Source organism: Rhinolophus sinicus, linkage group LG04 (genome assembly GCF_036562045.2).
Source record: "Rhinolophus sinicus isolate RSC01 linkage group LG04, ASM3656204v1, whole genome shotgun sequence".
NCBI classification, from domain to species: Eukaryota; Metazoa; Chordata; class Mammalia; order Chiroptera; family Rhinolophidae; genus Rhinolophus; species Rhinolophus sinicus.
The window spans coordinates 180,014,380-180,041,434 of record NC_133754.1 but is presented as its reverse complement, the minus strand read 5'-3'; the positions used below and the strand labels follow the sequence as shown (position 1 = coordinate 180,041,434).

At 37.3% G+C, this 27,055-nt stretch overlaps 1 protein-coding gene across 5 annotated transcripts in view; it reads left to right on the top strand.

The window, feature by feature from the left end:
* Nucleotides 1-27,055, top strand: part of NR6A1 (nuclear receptor subfamily 6 group A member 1) — a 202,460-nt gene that overhangs the window by 2,419 nt on the left and 172,986 nt on the right. The gene's annotated exons all lie outside the window — the stretch shown is intronic.

Sequence of the window (27,055 nt, the reverse complement as noted above, 5' to 3'; positions counted from 1 at the left end):
AATGGATTTTGCTGCAGACTTCAGTTTTACTTGAGAATATTGTTGTAAGGGAAACCTAGGAACAGCATTTGCTATTAATTATTCATTAGTACATTTTAAAGAACTCAGTGGTAATTTTAACTCTTAATCAAATTTCCCATTCATAGTCTCATTTCCTCAATTGGTCAGAACCATTTAAAAGAATGTTATCGAGCAATCCATTTACCGTAGGCTAAACTGGCTTTAATATTTTACATCAGTCCTATTTAGTGCTTCGAAATATTTCCTTTTTATTGAAAACACAATGGGACTTTTGGCAGTGTGATGGGCTTAAGAGAAAATACATGAAACAGTAGACTATTCTGGGATGCTTTATTTTTCAGTGTAAGAACGAGCAGTGTGTTCTGTCTTAGAATTTATGTTCATTATCTATTATCTCTTATAACTTAACACGCTCACAGAAGAATTACCAAAAAAAGAAAAAAGTTTATTTCTGGAACGGTGGGGACATTTTTTTCTTTTATACTTCCTAATTGATATTTTTCTCTAAAAGTAAATGAAACTGCTTAAGTTCTAAGCAGAAAAAATGAATTCTTCTGTCTTTTTATCCTACCGACTGATTTCCATTTTGTATAAAATATTGGCAATAGATAGTTATCTAGGTAGGAAGTCTTTTGGTTTGTGTCATTAAGAAATAAACTGGAGGTGGAATTTTAGAAATGTTTTCCTGCCGGAAACGCCATTGATACTGAATTTACAGTCCTTTAAATGGTTTTTATTATTCTACTGGAACAGAGTTGCTAGCCTTTTGATGCATCATCACCCTTCCAGAAATTCCCTCTGCTGACTGCGCTAGATATTTTCAGTTGTTGCTTGTAGGTTTTCATAACAAAAATGAGCTCAATTTAGTCATAATAGAGGACTGCTCCCTTTTGGGGGTTTCAAAGGGAGATAAATGATTTGAGGAAATATATGCTGAATATTTCTTTTGTTCATTTTATTTTAAGAGAATGAGGGAGTAGACTTAAATATTCAAGCTAAGGAAGGTTATAAGCCATGATCAGTAATTAAAAGCGTGTTTTTTATAATTACACTTTAGAGGAAATGAGAGTTCACTAAATAACGTGTTATCTATTTCTTACTATGACCATGCTATCCAAATGTTTGTCCCTGAAAATAGATTAGTAAATATTTTCCGTAATTTAACTTCAGTTTTGTGACTTTAAAAATTAAGTTAATTCTGAGTCACCTCTGAATTTTCTACTCTGATTTAAAAAATATATAATATAGTACTGCTGTTTTTTAGAACAAACAGCACAGGGTTTTTTGTTTGTTTGTTTGTTTGTTTGTTTTAGTAGGTTTGGGACCTCCACAGAACACTGAGCAACAGTGAACAGATTCACTGGTGATTTTGAGCAGCTGAGATGTGAGATGATCACATTTCCAATCTTTGATTTACCATCCACCAAATTCTGGGTATTTCTGTCCCATGTAATTAAACTATTACCATGACATGCTTACTAATCTGTAAGTCATTCTGAATTTTGTAGCAAAAAGAAAGGGAGTTAGATGGGGGGACGACGACAAATTATGCATTCACATCTTTTATTCATAATTTCTTGGTTTCTCAACATTTTTTTCCTTTTTCTTGGGTTGTTGGGCAAAGGTAGAAAATAAACTTTAGATTAAAATACCTAATTTTAGGTTAGTGGGGCATGGAGGGTAGAAATGCCAACTGCTGCTATGATAGTGATGAGGGAAGTTTCTTAAATTACTTGTATTGCTTAGTGTGCAAGTTGGCTTTAAATTGCTAATGATGCTTCCATGTTTTGGGGCCCGGGGCTGTGTAAGTGAGTTTCATCCTGTATTAAGACACCATGGCTTCATTTTATAACTAGGCAGTTGCTTATTGGTTTGTGTTGAATAAATTGGTCCATTACTGAATTGTGTTCAGATGGCAACTTGTGGCTTCAGAATTCAGGATCGCTCCTTCAACATAGGAGACTTCATGTTCAGCATGCGCATCTCGAGCTTGGGACCTTGTCTTCATTTTTTGTTACGTTTATTTTGGTCTTGTAGCCAAGTTAAATGACGGTTCTCTGTTTGAGTGTTTTTTCCATGTATATAATTCGATTGAAAGTTAAATTTGGGCACAATGCCTTTTAAGAGTAAATTTTACATTGTTGGTCAAATCTATTATTTTAAAGTAGGACTATAAGAATGCCTTATTTTGTGTGAACCAATCATCTCTTATGTGAAAAAGGGTCATAGAAAAAAATCAAAGTTCTGAATCAACAGAGAAAGCTTGCATTTCAGCAAGGAATGAAAGTGTCCTTGAAACAATTTTAAACAGAAGGTGGCTATTGAATATGCATGCCCACACAAGCAGTGATCTAATGTACCCACCTCTTTGTTGTACTTTGAAAGTATTTCCCAAACCAATAACTTGTGAAAGAAAATATTGTCTTTCAAACTTTCGTATTCTTAGGGTCAACTTTTTCCTGGCTCAGGTAATTTCTTATGGGTTGATGGATGCCTCTGATTGATAGCTAGGGTTTAGAAATACCAGAATTTTTAAAAGTCGGCAAGAAGTACTGAGCAGGTAATTCTTTTTCGGGCGTTGAGCTCCTGTTAGAGCTGAAGTTTCAGGTTCATCTGAGCTAAATCTTCAATAAAAAAAATAAAAATCTGTGGATGTAACTTTGATGTACAATATTCCTAGAATTAAGCCTACTTTGCTATTTATTGCTTATTTTCCAAAATGGCCTGTCCCTACGAAAAAGATAAGGCTGTTAGACCTTAATTTCCTTAATACTGGAAAATTAGAAGAAAACCGTTGTGAGATGTTTAACCTGCTTTTCAGTGTGGCTTAGAAATAACTATAGATTAGAGAACTTTATTTTAAAGAATAAAACATCTACTTTATTTTGTTCTTATTACCTGCTGTTAAACAGTAGCCTGCGTAGAACAGCTTCTCAAGAAAACAGTTTTCCTCTGGTTACGATTATTTAAATAAGACTTTACTATGTAACCCTGTAATTCTAATTAACAGTGATTTAGTTGGGGAGAGAACCAGGATTTCCTCAGCTGGCTGTTGGGGAGCTGAATTGCTTTTTACCCCACCCCCAGCTGCAGCAAATCTTTTGATCCCTAAGCTACAGTGGTTGTCATTCGAGAAAGCAAACTGAGAGAAAATAAGTTGTGAAAATAGCGTACTTTTAGCTTCATTTGCATTTTGGAATTTTTGTTCTTAAAAAAATACAGGAATAATTGAACCTTCAAAATTTATCTTGAAGGGAGCAAAGTGACTAAACTGTAATAAATAGTTCCTCGATTTCCTTAAAACTACATTTCTTGCTTTAAAAATTTTTGGAATGTTTTAATATTGATAATCACTATTTCAAAAGAGAATTTATCCTAATTATAAATTCACAGGAGACATTCAGGTGTTTTGAATTTCCTAGGAGTTTGTGTTTGGGGCAAACAAAAGTTAGCCCGTATGTATTGTAAACATTTTCATTCAAGGTAGTTTGTGGTTTCTCCATCAGCATTATTGGAATAAGTTCAAAAAGAGAATCACAAATTCTTATGTCGTATACTAAAGAAACTCTGCAATTTGCTATAGTAAGAGTTAACTTTAAAAAGTATCTTCAAATGATGAGGTCTTTGGATCCTAATTGTGAACTGTGCACCCTTCAATTTGTTTACAAGCTATTCAAGCATAAACCACAGATGGCAGTAGTAGCATATTTTTCTGTTTTCTGGAAAGATTCTTACCTTTAAGTTGGTGTCAGTTCTATGGGCACTGTTGATAAAGTCAGCTGGCAAGTGTAATGTTTCCAAAACCAATTCCCTAGGCAGCAACATGTAATGTATTCTGGAAACAAATCCTGGCGGTTTGATTTGAAGATATACTCTGTGGGTGGTTTGAACCAGAATAGTGACTTTGCTCTCATTGTCAAAGTGAGAAATTATAAAAAGAATTTGGTAATGGGGATAGAAGGAATTGTTTGCCGAAGACGCTCTAGCTCATTGGCCCTGTAGTGATGGTATTAGCAAAGGATTTATCAAGTATAGATGCTTGAACAACTATTTGCATTGGAAACGATTTATAATTCATTTAAAAATATACTCAAGGATCATAGTTGAGAGAAATGCACAACTAAATTTCTCATGTGGAAGAGGTAGATACCCTTCTCAGCTTTTTATCTCCAACTCCTTATATTTCATAGTAGCATAGAGTTTTAGATTTGTCTATAAAAGCATTCAGAGGTCTGAGTGGGTTCTGCTTGCTCTTGCAATCCATCATTGTAGTGTCAAAATTTGTGTTCTTATTTTTTCCTCTAAAACCATTGATTGAAAAAGGAGATGATTGAACAGATTTTTAAACTTCCTATGATATTTCCTTTGAGTCCAAAGGAAACAGAGGTATGATTTTGTGGTTTAAGACTCAGGAAACATTTTAGTAACAAATCTGCGCCAAAATGAAGGACAGACTGATGCAGTGAAGGAAAGTACCTTAATCTGTAGCGAGTTTTCATTAAAAAAATTAATTTTATTTAATTTATGTACTTATTTCAGTCCTGAAGCTTATCATCGTGGAAGGATTAAAAATTCAGTCTTAATCATTTTTGTTAATTCCCTATGCCCTACTGGATCAGATGCAGTGTTCTTTTTATCACAACGCCAATATGTGCAATTCAATTTTTCTCTCAAAAAAAAAAAGGACACAACAATTCTGTGAAGCCTTACATACTTTTTATCCTGCTTCCTCATCTCTTGCCTTTTAAATTTATAAATGAGTAATGAAATAATACTCAGTTGGATTGTATTATTTTCTACCATTCATCATTTGTTGAGCATTCATTACTGGATTGTTTTGTTTCAGACTTAATCTCTTCCCACTTATTGAGTCATTAAATGTGATTTACTGTAGTATTTAAACCAGTGGTTTTCAAATTGTGGTCCACGAACCTTTGGGGGGTCCCTGAGACCCTTTCTTGACGCTCTTGAACTCAAAACTATTTTTATAATACATTATTTGTCTTTTTCACCATTTTGACATTTGCATTGATGTTGAAAAAACCATGGTGGGTAAAAACTTGGCACCTTAGTGGAAGTCAGAGCACTAAACTGTAATAGTAGTGATTATATTCTTAATCTCCATACACTTGTATTAAAAAAGCCCATTTCACTTAAGTCCTAGATGAAATAAAAATGATTAATTTTATTAAATCTTGACCCTTGACCACACTTGTTTTTGATATTGTATGATGAATACACACAAAGCATTTCTGCTGCATACCAAAATAGAATAGTTGTTTTAAGGAAAAGTGCTGTGCAATTCATTATGTTATGCGCTGAACTAGCTGGGATTTTTTTTCATGGATCACCATTTTTACTTGAAAGAACAATTAAACTACGGTTTGTTCAGATTTGGGTATTTGGCAGACAGTTTTTTTTGGAAATTGAACAGGAAGCCTGTAACTCCAAGGAAGACTGACAATACTTGTTGCTAGTTAATAAAATTTGAGCTTTCAGGCAACAATTAGAATTTTGGAGATCTTGTACCTGTCACTATAAGCTTAACAGCTTCCCAATACTTAAAGCTTTTTCTGATGAGACAGGTGGTGGTGGTATTATTAACAAATGTGACTTTTTTGCTATCATATAATGAAATGTCAACATTTTGAAGATCACCTTATTTCAGTGAAAGTGTATTTTTCAAATCACTGGGTATATGATTTACAGAATCCTGCATGGGTAAAAGATCTGTTCAAAATGTCATATAGATCAATGGATTTTAATGTAACAGAGTACACAAAGTTCATTGATATAGTTTTAGATTTCACATTGAACTAACCTTTAAGAAATGAGCATCTACTAAGTTTTGGTGTATTATCAAAGAAAAATATGTACAATTATTTTAATAAGTAAATACTTCTGTGTGAGGCCAGATTTTCTGCCTCTATACTTCAACCAAAACAATATATCACAACATACTGAATGCATGTCGGAGAATCTTGCTGCCAGAATTAAGCCAGATAATAGAGATTAGAAAAATATAAACATTGCCACTCTTTCCACTATTTTTTTTTGTTTTGCTGGAAAGTAGTTATTTTTCATGAAAGGATATTATTTATATTAATGTGTAATGGGTTAAGACCACTCAAACCAAAACATGCGAGAACCCCTGTTCTAAATGAACTAACTTAATGTGTAAGAAAATGGTGACTTCACCAGACACTGTTATTAGTACTCAATTACTTTGATGTTTCTTTCGTTTCCTTTTCTTTTTTTGCCTCCGTAAAAGGGCTCCGGAGGAAATAAAATTGAAAATGAGCTCATTTAGGTTTTCTTTGCTTGAGACTAAATGAAGTGTGTCATAGTTCACCCTCACTGAATTCTCTGATAAGGCTTTTGTTACCTGCTACATGAAACCTGTTGCTTAACTGTTAATTATCTTGTGGCAGAAATTTTCCAATGGACCTTTTTCCTCACAAAGGGTAGATTTAAAGGGTACATTTGTAATTATGGAAAGATATCTGACAACATAAAAATACTTTCTTACTATCAAGAGTCATTGCTATAAAAATAATGAAATATTCATGAGATTAAAACTCCTCTATCTTTTTAAAATAAAATTTCCCATCAAGAATAAATTGCTTGTTTGCTTTCAGTAGACATGTTTGGCTTTCTGAGTCTTCTAAAGTTGTGATTTTGGCAATGCCATTTTATAGATTGGTTTGCCTTTTAACCTAGCTTTCACTGAGGGAGGTGATAGGGGTCTATATTGGAGAAGCATCTTCTGGCTTAAGAATACCCTTTCCTAGTGTAACATTTTAGTGTAAGTCAATTACTGTGTTGTTAAACAGGGATTTATTCCGTAGGATAGTTGCTAGGTAGAACTCATTCTGTAGTGAAATTGTTGGCAGAAGAAATGTCACATAACAATGTGAATAACAATAAGGAATTACTGGATCAGAATTTAAGATGATGAAGCTTGGTGGGAGACGAAAGATCAGGGAGATATTTGGGCTTCCTTCCTGAGAACTCTGTAATTATCTTGATGTTCTTGGGAGTGTCACGTAATGTACCTTTTAAAGCATTTTTGTGTTCTGTGGGGGTTGCAATTTAGTTGTAAGAAACAATCCTTTCCTTTTTTATTTTAATGCTTGAATTTTATTTCAGATTTCAGATGAAATCTTTAAATGCATTCTTTATCAATTGAGTTAAATTGCTTTAATTACTACACTTAATAGCTGAAGCAGATTTGGTTTTTTCTTCTATATTGTTGCTGTACTGTTGAAATCTAACCTGTCAGGAGACTTCCTTTCTAGCCTTACAGTCCTTCCCCCAAAATGCCCTTTTAGCAGATTAATAAACCACCTGGGGGAAACCCCCCACTGATACCTATTTAGAGGGCTTTGTTTTTGGAAGTGGCAGTAGTAGTTTCAGCCTGGGAGGAAGGATTTTGGTTAGATGGTGTGAGAGGAAAGAGAAGTGACTCTGGACTGTGGCAGAACAAAGATCACAGCTATGTGACTTTGTCACTTGACTTCTCTGAACTGTAGTATTCTCATTTAATAGCTAACATTTATATAGGGCTTATTATGTAATTTATAATCTCTTTATCCTCATAATCCCAGGAGGTAGGTGTTTTATTATTGTCTTCATTTTACATACGAGAAAACAAGCCCACAGAGGTTAAGCCCCAGATTTCACAGTAACAGCATTAATAATTTGTTTCCTAGATGTCATTTCTCCCCCGACGCCCCACCATAACGTTTCTGAAATTCACTGTAGGGTTATTAGGTTAGTGACAAAGTCTGTAAAGTGCCAAGCATCGTGTCTGCCCCAGAGCAAGCACTTGTGAATCCAAGCCATTTGTAGTTGTCGAGGAAGCCCAGAACTCAACTCCCTGTAGATTAGAGAGAGAGTCACAAAGATCCACTCTTACAGATGTAAGTGACTTTTTTCTTTCATGTTGGCTTTAATAAGCCAACCACAAACAGTTGACCAGAAAACAGTTTTGCAGACTCAGGGACAATCCTTGATGAATCTAAGGAGTGCTAAGGAAAAAAGGGGTTTTGAGCTACTCAAGGCAGAGGTGCCATATTGTGTTATCTGTATGCCCAGCACTAAGCACAAGGAATTGTTTTTTCATGAATGTTGAATGAGTGAATGAAAGAAAGGAATGGTCAGGTCAGGAATCTGAGTCCTTTGCTGGTAGTTGGAGAAAGTCTACAAAATATAAGGGAAGGGAATGTGCTTTTCAGTCACTTGAGGCAGCTTGGGCCAGTATACAAATCAAAAGTGTGTTGAAACTAAATCCAAGATTTGATGGGCCTTCCTGGAACCAGAATGTAGTGTCTGTTTGGAAATGTGGCTCTTGTAACTAAAGTGACTAGATACACCGGATTAAGACGCAATGGCCAATAAACACCTGGCTGTGTGCTTGGCTGCATTCGGGAATGCGGTTTAGGAAAAGGTGGCCTTTGTCCCTTGTCCCTTTATTTTTTTTAAATTTCTGCCACATAGAAGGTGGCTATATGAAAGAGAGAACCAATCCAAGAAGGTTGATGTTACTCTTTGAAAATGGAAATATAAGAGCCAGTTGTCCAAAGCTAGTAAAATAGAAAGTGATTTCCCAGCAAAGAGAGATGACAGAAAAGATGTGGCATTGTGGATTAATAGATTATGGAAGCAGTGTCGTCTGAGGAGGAAAAGATTTGAGAGAGGAGGCCAATAACATTATTTGAAGAGGTATGAGCTGCAGGGAAATAGTTGATGGGCCTGGATTTTGCCCAGATTCTGATTCTAGCTTTGTTACAAAGGCAAGTCTCTGTGGACCCACCTATAAAATGATAGAGCTAAATTAGATAATCCCTGAAGGGATATTTCAGCTTTATGATGGAATGAATTGGGTAAAACAGGAAATTGCAATTTAGGAAAGCCGTGCTTACAGCCCATAGCTATGGTGCTCACAGCTAGATTCTCTGTGATGATTCTGATTTCAGATACTGTTCTGTCACCCATCAAAGGGCATTTACACTGTTATCCTGTTTTGATTTTAGAACGCGTGGCTGCTTTAAAATCTGTAGGATCACATAGTTTACATGTAAATTCCATTCTCTGGGTTCATGTTATAGAAATGTTTGCAATTAAAACTCTAATATTTTGACAACTTGTAAACGTGAAACTGGATGTAGAGTTATCATTTTTTTTCCCTTTTAGATGTAGAGTTTTCCTTTTCTTCCTTTTTAACATGATCACTTTTCCCATTTATAACTCCTCCATGGCATACTTTCTCTTTTGTAGGTATGATTTCGTTCACGGAGTCACACCTATAGTTAATTTCCGAGTTTTTCCTCATTCCTTGTAAAGGGATTTGTATCTGCAAAACTAATTCAGCATTGAGGAGAGTCCTATCTTCTTAAGATTAAATGCCCTACATTTGAGAATGTGGATTCTTAAGGAAAATTGCAAAACCTCCTTAAATGCCGTCCGTTTTTAAAAAGGGAACCCAGCAGGAAAGGGGCGGCAGTGCATGGGGGAAGGGTGAGGGGGGGTTAGCAAGGGAGCTGCAGTTGAAATATTCATCAATCATTTTACTGGCACCAGGAAACCAATCAGCCTTTTAGAAGAGAGAACTTAATCAATCACCTAATGTGGGAAATTACAATTGCTTTCCCACAAAAAATTATTCCTTTACTTGCTGACAGATCAAATCTGAAAGACAGTTGGGCTGCCGGAATTCAGAGCTAACTGAGGGCAAGCAGTTAACTGAAAGTTCCACTGTGATGAAGAAATGCATTTAACATTTGAAGGTAAAATTTCCTATCTGCTGTGAGCCTTTTCAAAATATTTCAAAGGAAGTTTGCTTTTCATATAGTGTGCCCATTAATAAAAAACAGTTACCGAGCATTTATAAGTCATATGAAATGTGTGAAATACTGTAAATGTATTCTCCAAAGCTAGTTGTCAGGACCATAGGTGGGGCTCCTGACTGGAGAATACCCAGTGCTGCCAGCGCCTTGTTTGTAAAGCGACTTGAGAGCATTGTCTAAGGAACACATCCAGGGAACACAGTTGGAAGTGCTTGCATATAAATAAAAGCTGGAGGGATTTGGCTGTATCTTGTATTTAAATTTTAAATGGTGTGATCTCTAAGCTCTGTGCTGAATTGCCTGTGGCCCTTAGGTCCTTAGGTGTGAGCTGCTTAGGAGTCTAATGTTTTTAAAATTAGAAATGCATGATTATGATTACTGTAGAAAATGCAGAAAACAGAGGAGAAATTACCTATAATCTTACCTCCAAGCAACTTCTATTAACAATTTCTTGTTTTCTTCTGGACTTCAAATCCTAGGGTTTTTTTTGCTTGTTGTGATCATTACAGTATATACCATTATGTTTTATGCTTTTTGTTTAAAGCTTTTTTTCTTATGTTATGAACTTTACTCATTCTTTACGAATTTATTTAAAACTTTCAATAGCTATATGACAACCCATTGTTTTTCCTTGTTGGACATTTAGATGGTTTTTAGTTTCTCCCGGATATAACTAACAGTACTGCCCAGACCATCTTGTGGTCTTTTATTTTGGCTTATTTTGGGGGGATAGATTTTTAGATGTATCTACCTCAATGTACCTTCCGACAACCAGCTCAATTTACATTAAGATATCTTGTATAGCAAAATCGAGTCTTGTCAGCAGTACTTATTTTTAAATAAATGCCTGGTACGTAGAATTAAGGCACTATGGTAGGCTATTTGTTCTCATTTTTTGGAGAGATATTAGTCATTCCCAATGCCTTTTGTCCTTTGATTCTTATATTTCTAGCACCAGGCCTCACATGCCTGTTGCCTTCCCACGTCCCCATGCCGGCATCTGCAGCCTGGTCATGGCAGAGTTTAGGGACTCCTCTGCGGCTGCCTTCTCTCTGTTAACAGAGACGCTGGGGGAAGGGGTGGTGAAGAAACTGGAGAGTGGAGTGTGTGTGTCTTCTAATAATATACCTGTGTCGTCTCTGTCAGAGTCTTGAATAAGCCCCGAAACTACAACTGAATTTGATTAGAAATTAAGTGCACGGAGAGTGAAGTTAAACTTATTTCTTTAGAAATTCTGCATAATCTGCACGGGTTCTTCAGTGGCTTCTAACCTAATCCTGCACAGGATTTATAGTGAAGAGACCTAAATACATCTTCAAATGCTAATTTGAAAGGTATTTGCAGTTTTTAACAGGGCTGATTTCAGAATGGAAATAGAAATATTTTGGGAGTCTATTTACAAATTTTGAATTACAGCATAAATCATATTTGTTGAAATTAAAATCAGAGTCTTCTAGTTTTTATTTATATTGATTGAGAGTAAACACGGATATTTGAAGATTATTTGCTTTGCTTCTATGTGCTCACCAATGGTGGTCAGAGAAGTTGCAATTTACCAAGACACAGTTTTTATAATGCTTTTTAATAAAAAAGTGAATAAGCCAGCTGCTCTTTCCCTCAACTATACCAATTGCAAACATCCTCAAATCCTGGTTAGTAATTAAAAGCCTTGAGATGACCTTGAATCTAACTGAACTACAAAAGCTGTCTTGAGTTAAATTTATAGCTTTTGTTGATTTCAAGAGGTTAGGTAGAATCACATTCTGGTTGCTAAAACATTAAGGATAGCCTTGGATGTACACTGGAGATCAGAAATAATTAAAAAGAGGCACTATTAGAGTGGAAAAGAGATGCCTGAAATAGACTTAAAAATTAAGTTTGTCATCTCTTCATTGAGCATTTAAAATCCGTACTTGAAAAGGCTTAAGGTAGGGTGGCATTTTTTGGAGTGTCCGTTTGCAATATTCAGATTTGCTGAAAAGATCTCTTTTCCTCATCTTAACATCAGAGATTTTTGAACCCAATGAGGAATCAGAACAAATGTTTAATTCTAACAGTTTGTTTCTTAAAATGTTTTACAGGAATGGGAAGTTTGTTAGTAAAAGTTTCTGATTATACCCAGTGTAAAAGGAAAAATATTAATATTTTAAATGGTTTATATATGGATTTTACCATAAGATCTGTGAATAGGGAATTTTTCTGCTTACCATAAAGGGCAGAATATATTTTCAGTTGTTTAGAGATCCTTGAACTACTATCTTAATGTGAGAAGGAAATTTAATTTTTACTGTAAGAAAAGTCAGGTTTTATGTGTCAGTAGGTGAGATAAGACATGTCTCCTAGAATCATAAATGTGATAAATCCCTGAAGAGTCCAGGAGCAAGGTAAATAGTTCGGATAAGTACTAATGTCTTACATAGCTCTTGCAGATTTTAGGGTTATTTTAGTTTTCACATTTATTTAATGAGAATAATCTAGTGAAGAGACCTAGACTTTGATCAAAATAATTGATCAGAAAATTGTATACTTCTGTGTGTGTGTGTGTGTGTGTGTGTGTGTGTGTGTGTGTGTATTTAACCAAGATAATGAAAGGAAAAAAGCAGGGCTTGCCAATTTGGGACCCCTAAAGATGGTAATGGGGATTCTCAAGCAATTTTAGTTTTGCAATACTTGATCTGAAATCATGTGTAAAAAGGTTGTCCAGGCTAAATAAAATAATTGGATCTCTAAAATTTTGACTTTTTCCTGAAATTATCCCATTAGTCTCGCAACAATACCATTCAATCTCTGAATAGCAGATAACATTTTTGCAGAAAAGGGCAAATAGTTATCGTATTATGATAGACAAAATTGCATTGGTGGGGGTAGCAATTAAAATTATGTCAGCGAATTGTTATTGTAGTGGTAACTGGGAGTCTAGGAGTGTTAGAGCATGAGTTTTAGAGTTAGGCTTGGTTTTAAATCCTTTCCTACTTTTGTGTGTGTTTGTTTTTGTTTTTGGAAGGTGGCAGTTCAGGAACGTAGGCTGACCACAGATATTACTGAAGAATGAAATGAGGTAGTGTGCGAAAAACCTAGAGCGTAGCTGTGTTACTTCTTAGGAAAGTTATTTAGCATTTCTCAATTTTCTTACCTGTAAGTAAGGTTAATACCACCTGGTTCATAGGTAAACAAGCCAGTTTACCGAAATCCAAGTCATTGAAACTAGTTTGCGAAATGTTCAATTTAGTCAATATCCAATTTAGCAAAAATCAATTTGCTGAATCTGATTTGTTGAACTTACAGAATTTGTCACTCGCCATCCCCTGAATTGCTACTCTGCCATTCTTTCCCCATCACTTGCAGCACAGATGGGGCTGTATCTTTCTGCAAGCAGAGCACTTCTCTCGGCCCTAATTCTTCCAGGGGAGAGCCGGGATAGAGACGCATTGAACAGTCTTGAAAATTCTGCTATCCTGTCAATCTTAATTTGGCAGGAAGCTTTAAAAGCTAATTAAACCATCACATCAATGCAAATTATTATAAACTCTAAATATTTAAAACAGAATTTTGGTAAATTTAGAGAATTGGCTATTTGAAGATTTGGCCATTTGGTGAATTGACTTGGAACTACCTCACAGGTATGTTTGGAGAAATTAGGCAATATACGTAAAATACAGTTCGTATTACTACACAATGGTTGGACTTACTAAAATAGTTCCTTTTTTCCAAATACTCCTATTTAGGGAACTGGGAACCGTCCCCCCTCCCTCCTGTCTTCTCTCACCTGTGCGCTCTCGTTGGACAAATGATCAAGTGATCTAGGTTGGTTTATGGACCACCTAGTGACTTCCCCTCCCATTGTAACATTGCTGAATTTACCCAAATTAAATACCTTCTTTTAGCTTGGACATCTGTTATAAAGTGGCCCTGCCTTTCTTGTTATCCTTTGGGGTCTGATTTCTCAGTGATTTAAGCTATGTACCACTTTTCTGAAGCACTTTATTCCCAGTCACTTGTACTAGAATTATGAGCCTTAGGAGAGTCAACTGCAGCTTTATCAGGGTAAAAAGCAAGGCCAGGTCCCTGGAGGTTCGTGGTGGGAAGTATGACAACCAGAGCAAATGCTCCCGTCTCTAATACACAGGAAGCCTGGCTTCCCAACCCCCCACCCAAAGCCTCTCTGGAGGTCTTTAAAAGGGCTTGCTTTCTGGTTATATCCTTAAAAAGGGAAGGGAACAAATGGTTGTTTAGTGTTCAGTGTGCCAGGAACTGTACTAAACTAATGTAATTGTTTCCACAACTTTTCTTTGATATGTGTGATATTCCCATATTACAGATGAGTTAACTGTGGCTTAGAGTTGAAATAACTTACCACTACTTTTGCCCCTAGTTCACTAAGTCAGTATTTGTTAAACTCTAGTCTTTCCTGTATCACCATCATGATTTTTGTCATTTCCTAGTATATTGTTCATTTTATATTTTAAATATCGAATGGTTGGTTAATATTTTGCAATCCAAAATTTATTTTAAAAGGAAATTTTATCGTTATCTTCAATGAAAAATTGTTTACAATAAATAGAAGGTAACATAAAAATAAATTTAATTAAAATAATATTGTGTTAAATTCTAGCTGAGATGTCTGCCCAGGTGTCTCTGATCAGGCCTTTTTTAGAAAGGGAGATTAGCAAGTATTAGAAAGGCAGAAAGGCGGTAGACAAACTAGCACCAAACTGAGATTTTTCTTCTGCTATAATTAGAAGGATTGAAAGAGAATTGAAAAGGTTATGACTTTGGAATGTTTTAAAATGCTTTCTCTTTGTACCGCTTAAAATCTTGCAGGTCTCTTCACTTTGGGAAACACTGGCATAAATGATGGTGTGCTCATTTTCCACTTGAGTAAGCTGAGGGGAGGAAATTTGTTAGGAGTGAGTTGAACCACCCTGTCACGGACCTTACTGTCTACCTTTCTTTTCCTCCTCCTCCCTTTTTCTTTCATTCCTCCCCTTTCATCATTCCTCTGCCTCCCTCTCTCCCCACCTTTCCTTTTTTCCCCTCCCATCCTTTAGGAGAATTCAGCTGACTCCAAGGTAGTGTAGAAAAGGAGATTTTCAGATGCATTTTTCTGATGTCAAAGGCTGTGAGTTAGGATTTCATCTTAAGGAACGCATGTCTTTCTCCAAACATTGCATTTCTTGGTGCTTATTGAATTCTAGAAGTTGGGTGCAAAACATACAGTAATTTTGTAGGTATTTGTACATCTGCATAAAGTATTTATTGAAATGCCTATAAAGACATTGTAAACCTTTCTTTGATTTCTAATTAGATAATGTTGGAAAAACAAGTTTGAAAAAGGATACTGCCAGCAGGTTTTGAAATATGTTATCTCAAGTACAATAAAAGGCAATTTATTTGATTTTATTGTCTTTTATAGTTTTGTAATTTACAATAATTATAAACTTAATTAGCATTTTATTGCCTTATGTTTCAGTGGAGATAATAGGTTCCTGATATAACTCTTTCATAACTGGAGTCTAGATTATAGTTTGAATATTGAAAAATTCCATTATTTAAAAAAGATCGTTTACATTTTAATTTGATTTTTTATCTTTAGAACATCCTGAATAAGAAAAAACATTTTCTGTCATTTTTTCCTTATTTAATTTTGTATCCTGTCAGTTGCTTGTTAAAATATGTAAGGAGGAATTCTATTGTTTTAATAATTTGTTTCTCTAGCTATTATACAAGGAAAAGATTTGGTTCTGAATTATTTTATTGCATCTTTACAATTCTTCATAGAAACATTTTGCACTTGTAAAGAAATTATGAGGAATTTTCTTAGAAATCAGTTATGATAATATGCAGCTCTAAAGATAGAAGAGTTTTTCTTATTCATGGAGTTTACATTATGAATTGATTTTCCTGTATCTACTTTATTGTACTTTGTGCTAGGCATATCTTTGAATATTTCCTGTGAATTCTTGATAAATCATCTTGTGAAATGTATTCCTAATAGGTTTCTAATCCCACAGCGTAGTGTATAGCAGGTCAAACTTGGTTTAATTGGCATTTTAATAAAATTTTTCTAATACTTGGCATGAACCAAAATATGTAATTCACTGCTTTATGATACTTTGTACTCACCAAGAGCTTCAACTCAGAGCTTAGCCCAGGGTAATATTTATCAGTATGCCTTGGTATGAAGTAATAGAGACTTCAAGAGTTTGAAATTTTATTGCCAATATGTGCTCTATCTCTAATTTTACCATTTAAATTGTAAATCACAAAAACTTAGTTTCTTTCTTGCTTAGAGCGTACATTAAACTGTTAGGTAGGTGCAAAAGTAATTGAGGTTTTTGAAATTTTTTTTAACTTTTAAAGCTGCAATTACAGTGGCCCATGTGGGGATCGAACCGGCAACCTTGGTGTTTATTACTAGCACCACGCTCTAACCAACTGAGCTAACCGGCCACCCCAACCACAATTACTTTTGCACCAGCCTAATATTTGTGTTTATCCTGTTAAAAAGAAAAGTTTTTGTCTCAAACTGAGTTCTTAGCTGAATTGTGATTTAGCAACTCTATTCATGTGCATAATCAGCCCAATTAGTACTTGGTTGTGACCATTGTCTTTCTGCGGAAAATTTTGTAGTTAAAACAATTTTGTAGTTACCAGTTTGCCTTTTTTCTTAAAGTGAAATTTATTGTGTGCTCACTGTGTGCTAATTATATGCAGCAATCTTATACCAAGAGTTACATTATTACTGTCATTTTGCAGATTAGAGAACAGTGCAGTTACTTGACTTGGCCTAGTAAGTGGGAGAGATGGGATTCAAATCCAGGTCTGTCTGATTCCAGGGCTCACACTCTTGGAATCTCAGCACCAGCTTCTGGTAGGGGAGGAGCCTAAGGACCATTTGTATTTGTACTTGAATGAGTCTAGTATTTAGAAGCCATTACTTCAATGGCACATGCAAAATTTAAAACCAAACTTCAGAGTAATGTCTCTTCCATTTTTAGGCATGGGGACAGTGTGCTCTTTAAAAATTGCTTGTTTAAAATTTGTTAACTTTTTTTCTTAACTGGTTATGATATTTTTTTAAAAAGATACTTTATGTGTGTCCAAATAAAAGAACAAAGTCCAAAAGCCAGTTTGTGGTGGTGGAGAAGTATGCTCTTGTGGAGTTTAGGACAGATCCTTGCCAATGGGGAGGCGGTACTGGCCCCAGGCATGCGATACAAAAGCTGGTCTCTCTGTAGAATGGGAGGGAATTTTAATACTTAATGCCTTTCAGAAAATGAAGCAAAATAGCATTAGACTACTTAAATACTACTTGGAGCAAGATTAAAAGTGAATAACATGAGCTAAAAACAGGAGCAGTCACATGGTAGGGACTGGAAGTAACCAGTGTCTGCACAGCTTCGGTTTCCAGGTCCGCGTGTATTTCAGTCGGCTTTGTTTACCTCACAAGCACGCTCTTCTCCTTCGACATCATTAGCCAATATTTGCTTCGGAAAATTATGGTCACTGTGACTTCCTTAGGAATGTGAGGCACATTCAGAGAGAGGATTGCTAAAGTTAGGGCAGAACAGCTGTATGCCAAATAGTGGTGTCTTACCCTGGAAGCCTGACGTTCTTGGTATTTCACTTAATTTTGGGATATAGGGAAGTCAGAATGCTACTTTAACATTATCTTTGTGCTAATGCTAATGCTAGAATAACTTGACCTCTAAGTTGTTAGAACTTATAACAGGTATCAAAAACTATAAGGAAGCATGTATTATACAAGTGGAGTGGGATTTTAGCGGGGCAGAGTAGACGAGTATCTGCTGCTCTTAAACATGCCCCAATCATTTATTTTATTGGCCCAGTGATCCGAGATCTGAATGGTTGACCCAGAGGTCAGTTTTCATGTGGATGCTGTAGCCTCATCAAGGAGCCTACAGACATCTCAGTGATAGCACTGGGTGATGACTTAATATAAGGTCTGATTCCCTATGCTGGTGCAAAGTGGAACAGTTTCTCTAGAGCTGCTGCAAAGTGGTTTGCATTTTTAAATCAAGAAATCAGTTTCCTAAGTATATCCTAAACTTATATTTCTGGTTTGGAGGAGTGACTTTACCAGCTATGATGATAATGGCTGACCCTTATTTAATGTTTACTGTGCGCCAGGCATCTCTTGAGTGCTTTAAATTTTTAAAATTTCATTCAGTCCTCTCAACAGCCCTGTGTCATATAAGTACTCTTGTTGTTCCCATTTTTAGATTAGGAATATGCCAAAGACTTTAGGACCATGGTTAGTGTTTAAGTTATGGGGAGATGCTACAAATCTTACTCTGTTTACACAATTTCTCCATCCTGTGAAATGAGGATTAGGGTGGGATGGAAGAGATTAGGGATGATTTTATTTATAAGGTTCCTTCTAGTTAAAAAAGTAATCTAAGAATCCTGGCAACCCATCAAAGGTTCCTCAGCTGTTAGCATTATATGATTTGTACCCTAGTACACACCACTGCCAACTTTTGATAAACTCATAGACTGTAGAGCTGGAAGTAATATTTTAAGACGATTGGGTAGGTTCTCCTTTTACTGAAGAGAAAATGGAGCACAGATCACTCAGCATTACAGAAATGGATTAGTAGTATAGTGGGTCTTTGATAGCTATGGGGGATTGGTTCCAGGACCCCCCCTTTGGATACCAAAATCTGCGGCTGCTCAAGTTCCTTACATCAAATAGTGTAGTATTTGCATATAACTTATATTTGCATGTAGGCTACAGCAGGGTACACCTGCATCTCACTTCATTTGCATGGTTTCAGCATAGTGCTTGGTGCAAATTTTGCTTTTTGGAACTTTCTGGGATTTCCCCCCCCAAATATTTTTGATCTGTAGTTGGTTGACTCTGTGGATTCGAAACCTGCGATACGGAGGGTCAACTGTACCAGAGAAGACTAGTGTTTGGGTGTCTTGCTTCCTAGTGAATCACTTTATTGATGTCCCAGTATTAGGAAATTGCTTTAACATCAGAGTTGGCACAGACATTTTTATCTCTGTGTAAAGAGTTAGAGTTTGGAAATAGGAATTTATTCCCTTTTCAAGCTTCAGGAGGTGTCAGGGAAATGAAAGTTGTAAAAAGGAGCTATTTTTGTTTAGATACTGAATTTGTTTATTTCTGTAATTTAAGACCATGAATGTCATGCTAAAGAGTTGAAGATGGGGAGCCAGCAGGGTTTCTGAGTGGATTAGGGAATCTAAGCTCCAGGAAGTGAGGGAAGAAAGGTAGCAGGCGGAACAGTTACAATAGTCTAGGTAGGATTCTAGGGCGGTGAGAAGGCTTAAACTAGGTCTGTGGACATTTGAGAGAGAATGAAAATGCCCTGGTGATTGATTAGGTTGATTGGGGTGGGGATTTGGGGGAGGACGGTAAAGTGGGAGTCTAGGAGGAGTCCCTGGGGATCTTTGGTGTAAGGGATGAGAGTTGGTGGTCCCTGGAACCTGCCTGGGGAACACAAGAGAAGCAGGTTTCAAAGAGAAAATAATAGGTTCAATTTGACATGTTGAATTTGATGGAGCTACACAGGATTCGCCTGGCAGGTATTGACAGTAGGCGTTTGGATAGATGGGTCTGTGGCTCAGGAGAACAGTCTCATTGGAATTGAAAGTTTGGGGGTTATCAGTTGGGAAGTATAGGTGAAAACATGGGTGAATGAAACTCAACCTAGGATGAGAGGGTAGTGTGTGTGCTGGGATAGGCACTTCTTGCCCTTTTGACTTCATTTAGGAAAGAACACGTCAAACAGGACCTATATAATCTTCGTCTGTTAGGATAGGACTGCCTCTGGGGCAAATATTTGCCAACTGTGGGTAAGGACATCCAAAAGGTATATATGGCTCACTGAGTATTTTTGACAGTCTCTCTATATTTGCTTTCTCCCTTTCCTTCCTGACCTGATTCAAGTGCCATTTGCCATCAAGTCTCTTCCAGTTCCCATAGGAAGAAATAAGTACTGTGAGGAAGAAACAAGGCCGCGGCTGCTAGTTTCTCCGTTAGGACATTGACTTCGTAATTCCTGTGTCCAGTCAGTTTTTTATTTTCCCTTTTATGTAAGACTGTAGGGGTAGCCAGCTTTATTTGTCTTTGTATTCCTTTTGTAACCTAGCATGGTGCCCTATACGTTGAAAACGCTAGGTAAATATTTGTTGAATTTAATTTTAGGATGTAGGCAAGTTTAGCATCTAAGAAAAAGCAGGAGTTTTTTTCACTCGTAATCCTCTTTGTGGAGTATCCTTTGTATTTATGTAGTGCTATAAACATTGGTTAAACAACATGTTGGTTGGTATTCTCTGATCTTGACTCCCAAGTTTGAATAGTTTTTTAAAATTTCTTTTGGGGTTATTCCGTAGATATGATTAACTAGCTTTGCTTCAGATTTCAAAGATCCTGGGGTGAAAGGTGAAAGATGTTGTATGTCTTTGCTGCCACACAATGGGTTTCTGAAGCTGGGTGATAGAGATGGTATTGAGCTTTAGGCAGTAATGACTAAACTGCTATGTCAGAAAGATTAGTGCCCAGAATTGTGTTTCTAATAAGAAATAATTTAAAAATCATTTAGAAAGTGTCTGGTAGTTTTTTCTCTCCTTTGGTTGAAGTGGTCGATTTAGAGAGTTAAGCCAAATCATTTTATTAGGATTTTTTAAATGTACATTTTTGTTTATAAAAACAACATATTTTCAATCAGAAAAGTAGAATAGAGGGGAAAAAATCATCCGTAATGCCCACACTTAGAAATAATCACTGGGAAAAAAATAGACCAAAATGTGCCTTTTCATGTATACATCGTGTGTGTGTGTGTGTGTGTGTGTGTGTGTGTGTATGAATATAGCTGAGCTCATCCTGAGAGAACAGTTTTTTTAAAGGAGGGCACAGCTCGCAGTGCAACCTTGGTGTTGTTAGCACCACACACTAACCAACTGAGCTAACTGGCCACCCCTGAGAGAACAACTTTATGTCATGTGTTTTCATATGGCATTTGTCCATTATAAACTCTTGATAAACATGTACAATATTTGCAAAATATTCCATTTAATAGAGTACCGTAATTTAATTAATCATTCATTCTCCTATGGTTGAATTTTTAGAGTGGCTTCCTATTTTGTACTATTTATTGCTGACCCTTTTCTTAAGGGTAAATTTCCAGGACTGATCCAAAGGGACAGACGTTTTCACGGCCCTTTAGGCATCCATGCTCTTCCATTTTTATATGGCGGTTTTCAAAGAGAATAAGGAAAAGGTATGTTCTGCTGCCTATGGGGCGTCTCTTTGGTTGCTTCTGCTTTTAACTAATGGGTTTCCTGAACAGAGCTGGCTTCTGCTGAAGATGGTATGAGCACTTTCTGAAATGACCTCGAAAGCTGTCTGTGTTCAAACTAACTTCTGATTTATGTGAGAACGAGCCGAAAAAGTCTCCTTTACTTTCTTTACTCCTGCTGGTAGCAACTTAATAATTTTTTCAAAAGAAGCTAGTTCTTGCCTAATTATTTATTCATTCATTTAAAGTTTTATACTTTGTTTTGATCTGGTTGGTGAAGTTACTCTAACTGCTTCTGACATGGACATCTTGGATTATTGAGGAGGAGGTTTGTAAATGGACTCATAAGGTGTGGTATATTTCTTCTTGGACTCTGAGGCCCTTCTGTTGTGGGAGTGTCAGGGTTTGTTCTATGAAATGATGCCAAAATTCCCATCTATCTGCCTTTTGCAAAGCAGGTACTAGGGGTTTATTAGACTGCTCTGAATAGAAGTTCTCTTGTTTTGACTTGTGGCTTTCCATATAACATAGTACAATAATCTCTTTTAACCTATAAGAGGGAGATAATAACAGCTACTTTCAGTAAGATTCGTGTAAAGCATCAAGCCAACGCCTGGCATATAGAAAAGATTCAATAAATGGCAACTGACATTATTTTATACATTTTCTTGTATGTGTACATTTTGAAATTTATTTAACCTCCAGGCTGAATGAAAGATAATCAACAGTCCCTTTTGTTACTCCAGAGAACCAGAATTGTCAGAGGCTCATCAGTTCACGCAGTTTTCTGAGAAATGCCAGTACTAGATTTCTATAGAAACACTAATGACCTCTGACTCATCAAACCGAATTGCCTTTCTAAACTGTGTCCACCTTCTGATTCTGTATGCACAGCCTTGAAGCTGTGTACTGTTTTTATTTTTTTTAAAACGTCTTAAAATTGAAATGTCATCATTCTTGGGCTGGCTTTCTGCTTTTAGTCTGGTTTCAAGGCTGAAATTACAAAGCTAGAAGCCTGAAAAACTGTATGAAAGGTGATGTAGGTTGATCAGGTGGAAGTTATTAATGTTTCCATAGAAATGTAGACACTTTTTACGAGAGGCATTTAAGCTGAGCAAATAAATATGTGGGCACAATAAGATATATAATTGAGAATCCGTGGCTTCCCCTCCCCCCACTCATTTTATTTGCCCCTAAGATTTCACGTCAAGAAAATAACATTAGGAAAAGGGCATTGTTTTTGTTGCACTTTTTAAAACATGACCTTGACATTTGCAGGTGGAGAAAGGGAAATATGACTTGAAGCTCTGCCAGCCAGCTTTTGCTGTGCAGACTTGTGGGGCTATGTCCCTGCATTCAAAAGCATTTTCTGTTATTCCTGAAGTATGGCCGGTCAGGTTGCCTCAGAGAAACAAAAGCTAATGGCCCAAGTTGCACCCCACTCACTGGATAGACAGGGAAGAGGCAGATGTGAATTTAATGCTCAGCCAATCCAAAGAAAAGTGTTTCTGTATCTGCTTGGGTCTGGGACTAGTTTGCAGGCTGCAAACCTGGCTAGAAGGCAGGCCATGGTCTGGCTAGCTAATGTTTGTTGCCAAAAACAAAAAACAACCACATTCCTTCTCACCATCTACCCAAGCCATGCATAGTACCAAAAGGAGTCTAGAAGATGAAGTTGGGGGAGGGCCCTGAAAAATGGGAAATTCCTAGAATTTCAGGAGTGGTAGATGGTTTCCCATGTGTATGTTGACTATCCCGCAATGCCATTTTTCTTTCTTTTTGTGCTTTTAGTTTCCTGGTTGAAATTTTAACGCCCCGACATTGAAGGAGTCAGAGTAGGGCTGACAAACTTCCCAGGTGTATGTTTGTTTCCTTTCCTCAGTGACTCTGTTGCCTAAAGAATAAAAGCCTAAAACAAGCCATGTATGGCAGTTAAAAACCCTTTATGATATGACCCTAGGTAGGGCTCCCGTCAGATCAAATTACCGGGTGCCGTTCTGTTTCCTCTCTGTTCATGCCCTTCACTTGTGGCTTCCTCTGCATATGTTTCTCAAATAGCCCTGTTTGTCTGGTGAATGCTTGCGTGTCCTGTCTCCATGCCTCTGGCCCCACGGTTCCTGCTTCTGCTCTATTGATCACAACTACCAAGCACTTTCCATTGACGTGAGTGTATCATCACACTGAGTCTTCACAACAGCCTACAAATGAGTATGTTGGCTCAGCGGAGTGAAGTCGCTTCCTAAGCTAACACACTTACTAAGTGATGGTGTCAGGACTCAAGCTTATTCTCATATCAGAATGTGTGCTCTTACTACTCTGTACGGCTTTCTTGTCCATCTGTCTCTGTCATTCATTCCCTACAGTTAATTGTTTTAAAAAGTTATTTTTTATTTCACCATCTTTATTTCATTCGACTTTCATTTTGTTTTTATTGTAGTAGAATATGTGTAACATAAAGTTTACCTTTTGGACCATTTTTAAGTGTATAGTTCAGTTGCATTAAATACATTCACATAGTCGTGCTCTGTAGCTAGTTTTTGTCTGTTCTGTACCCCTTTAGACTATTCATTCTCTGCCAGTAGGGTCAGTCTTATTCATACGTATGTCTTCCAGGCCAGGGCCTGCTACAACGTGGGCAGGTATAACATTAATACCATTTGAAGGAATAAGTGACTGTATTTGCAGGCTGATGGAAATATTTTTCTGATAATAACTGATACACTTATAAATTGGATAGTAAATAATACTAGCATAAGCATTTTCATAGTTCATTTTCTTTAAAGCTGCAACAGAATCCAAAAGATAATATAATAAATTTAGCAGGATGGAAAGCTTTCTAGTCTTACCTTGTCCATCATAATAGCTACTGGCCTTATGTGGCTACATTAATTAATTAAAATTAAATACAATTAAAAATTCAGTTCCTCAGTGTGGTGACAGTCTCAAAGAGCAGCTTCCAGGCTCTCGGCCTCACGTGGAAAGGTGCTGGCTCGGGTAGTAGATGGCCATCAGCTGTGATCAGATGGCCATCCGCTGTGGCTGGGTGGCCGTCAGCTGTTACTGGTTAGCCGTGAGCCACTAATATAAGTGCCGTGGCTACGCTGGGGGGTTGGTTGGTTGGCAGAGAAGCAGATGGCGGATTGCAGATCGTGTTGATCCTACTTCCTGTGTCTCCCCCGTCCCCCAGCGAGACTGGGGTGCAGGAAGACCCCTTGTTGGGGTACTGGCGGATGTTTGCTTTTGTATCTCCAACTCAGCCACCAGCAAGAATATAGTGGTATGACTCCCCTATCTATGGCTCTGTGGGTGTTCCTTTTTGGCCTAGCTGTGTCCTGTGTTCTTGTGCAGGGAGTGGGACCAGAGACCCTGTATAACACTCAGTTATAATAGTCACATTCTAAGTGCTCAGTAGCCATATATGGCTAGTGGCTACCTGATTGGACAGTGTAGACAGAGGTCATTTACATGTAGGAATTTCTATTGTACATCACTTTCTAGACTTTAAAGGCAGGGAAGAGTGAACTGGAATTTATTGTGATGTCATTGTGGTTTACTACCATCGCTTTTTGGAGAAAGAAGTAGTTATTCAACATTACTGAGCAATTTTTCCTGGGATCCTGGGACACGCTTCAGCCCTAGAACTGGGGGTATAGTTAGGGCTGAGACCAGATCTGACTGAAAGAAGGACACAGAGTTTCATTGGGGACCTCATCATGATCAGGGGAGACAAAGCAGATGGGAAACTGATACAAATGACCAGAGCTGATTGGTCCAGAAAGGACTAGTGAATCACTGTTGTATATCAGTACAAATCCTGGGTAAAAAAATTTAGCTTTTTTGGGGAAATATGGAAAATAACTTTCTCTAGAAACTGAATTCAGTCAATAGCCCTGATCATGAAGGGGAATCTCAGGGACCCGTGGAGATAGAGTAGGGGCACCTAACTAACCAGAGCAGTTTCAAAACCCTTTTAGACCCATGATTTACTTCTGGAAGCTCTGCTTCATTTCATATCTTGCATTTAAAACTATATAAAACTTGAATTGCAGTTGCCTAGGTGAAATAATGCTGTTTCATATATAACTAAAACATTTTAGGGGCGGCCGATGGCTCAGTTGGTTACAGAGCACGCTCTGAACAACAGAGTTGCCGGTTTCATTCCCACATGGGCCAGTGAGCTGCGTGAAGACAACGAGCTGCCGCTGAGCTTCTGGAGGGGCGGCAGGATGACTCAGTTGGTTAGAGCGCGAGCTCTCAACAACAAGGTCGTCGGTTCAATTCCCGCATGGGATGGTAGGCTGTGCCCCTGCAACTAAAGATTGAAAACTGGACTTGGAGCTGAGCTGCGCCCTCCACACCTAGACTGAAGGGCAATGACTTGGAGCTGATGGGTCCTGGAGAAACACACTGTTCCCCAGTATTCCCCAATAAAAAATTAAAAAAAAGTATCTTTAAAAAAAAATTAATTTCAAATTTGTAGGCCTGTTTTGTTTATTTCTTAGAGTTTGAAACCAGTTTTTTTCTTCTCTCCTTCAGAGGTCCCTGAAAAGCTAATAGGTTCAGTTATTGCATCTGTAGCGCCTAACTGGGACTTGAGCGTGTGTGGGAGAGGGAGGGGGAAGGGTTAGCGATCTGACCTGTACCCTGCCATCAGAATGCTGAATGAGGCTGGGCGCAGGCGGAGAACATAGCTGGATGTGCACAGGAATGGAGGCTAAAAGAGCACGTTGGCTTTGAGGAGCCACTGGTGCAGGCAGGCAGACCTCGGAAATACTGTGGGTTTGGCTCCGAGCACCACAGTAACGCAAGGATCGCAATGAAACAAGTCACGGCCCTTTGCTGGTGAAGGGTCTTGCCTTCAATTTGTAAAAAATGAAACCGTTGTGGAGCTCAGTAAAACGAGTGGCAGTAAAACAAGGTATGCCTGTAGTTCGGTGTGGATGGAGTAGGCACTGTGGGGAGAGTGGGGGGGAGCAAGAGAAAGTTGTAGTGGTAGGCACGTCATGAAGGAGGGTATCGCTATATACTTTCTGTTTTGGGGAAAGATGGGATTTTTGATCAGAATTGTAGAATTTTACCTTTTAAGGGCCTTATCTTAATTTTGCCAGTGGGCTTCATATAGATTGGGTGACGGAGTCCTGACCAGGGTCCAGGTCTTTGTTGTAACCATGCTGCCTTCCTACTGTCAAATGAAAACATTGCTAGAGTAACATTTAACTTGCTTTTGTAAAAGACACATTATAGATGACAATTAGCTAGTATTTCAGGCTTGAATTTATAGGTATTACCCATAAATTGTATTTGTTCACATTTGGGAAAAAAATGGGTACTCGAAGATCCTATTGTGGTAAATACATAATTTTATGGTCAAAGAGTAAATACAGAAAAAAATAAGTAACCTTTTATCCTGTCACTGTAGTCAATCACAGATTGAGCAGTCACTAATCTTTTTCTTTTTGTCAAATGCCTTTTGGAGAAAAGCTTGTCGACTGGATCTTTCTTTGTGTGAAAGAAATTTCCTAGACTTAGAGCCATTTATCTATCACTTGTCATAAAGTAGGTGATTTATATATATTCTCCAAATCCTCACAACAGTTGAGCAAGATGGTTATTTTTATCCCCATTTTACAAAATAAACATTGAGTAGTGAATTAAACAAAAATAGTGGCAAATCTGGGATTTGAATTCAACTCTGACTCGGACAGATGCCCTTTTCACTATGCATGTCTCTTCTAAGTTAAAACATAGTAAGTGAATACAAGCTTTGCACTCAATTTCTGATTGCCTATGCGTACACTGACTTGGTGATATATCATCTGAGGAAACAATCTGTGTTTCTTGTCTGTCCCTTTTTAAAGCAATTTAAGTCACCAGCCAAAGATTTCTCAGAACATATCC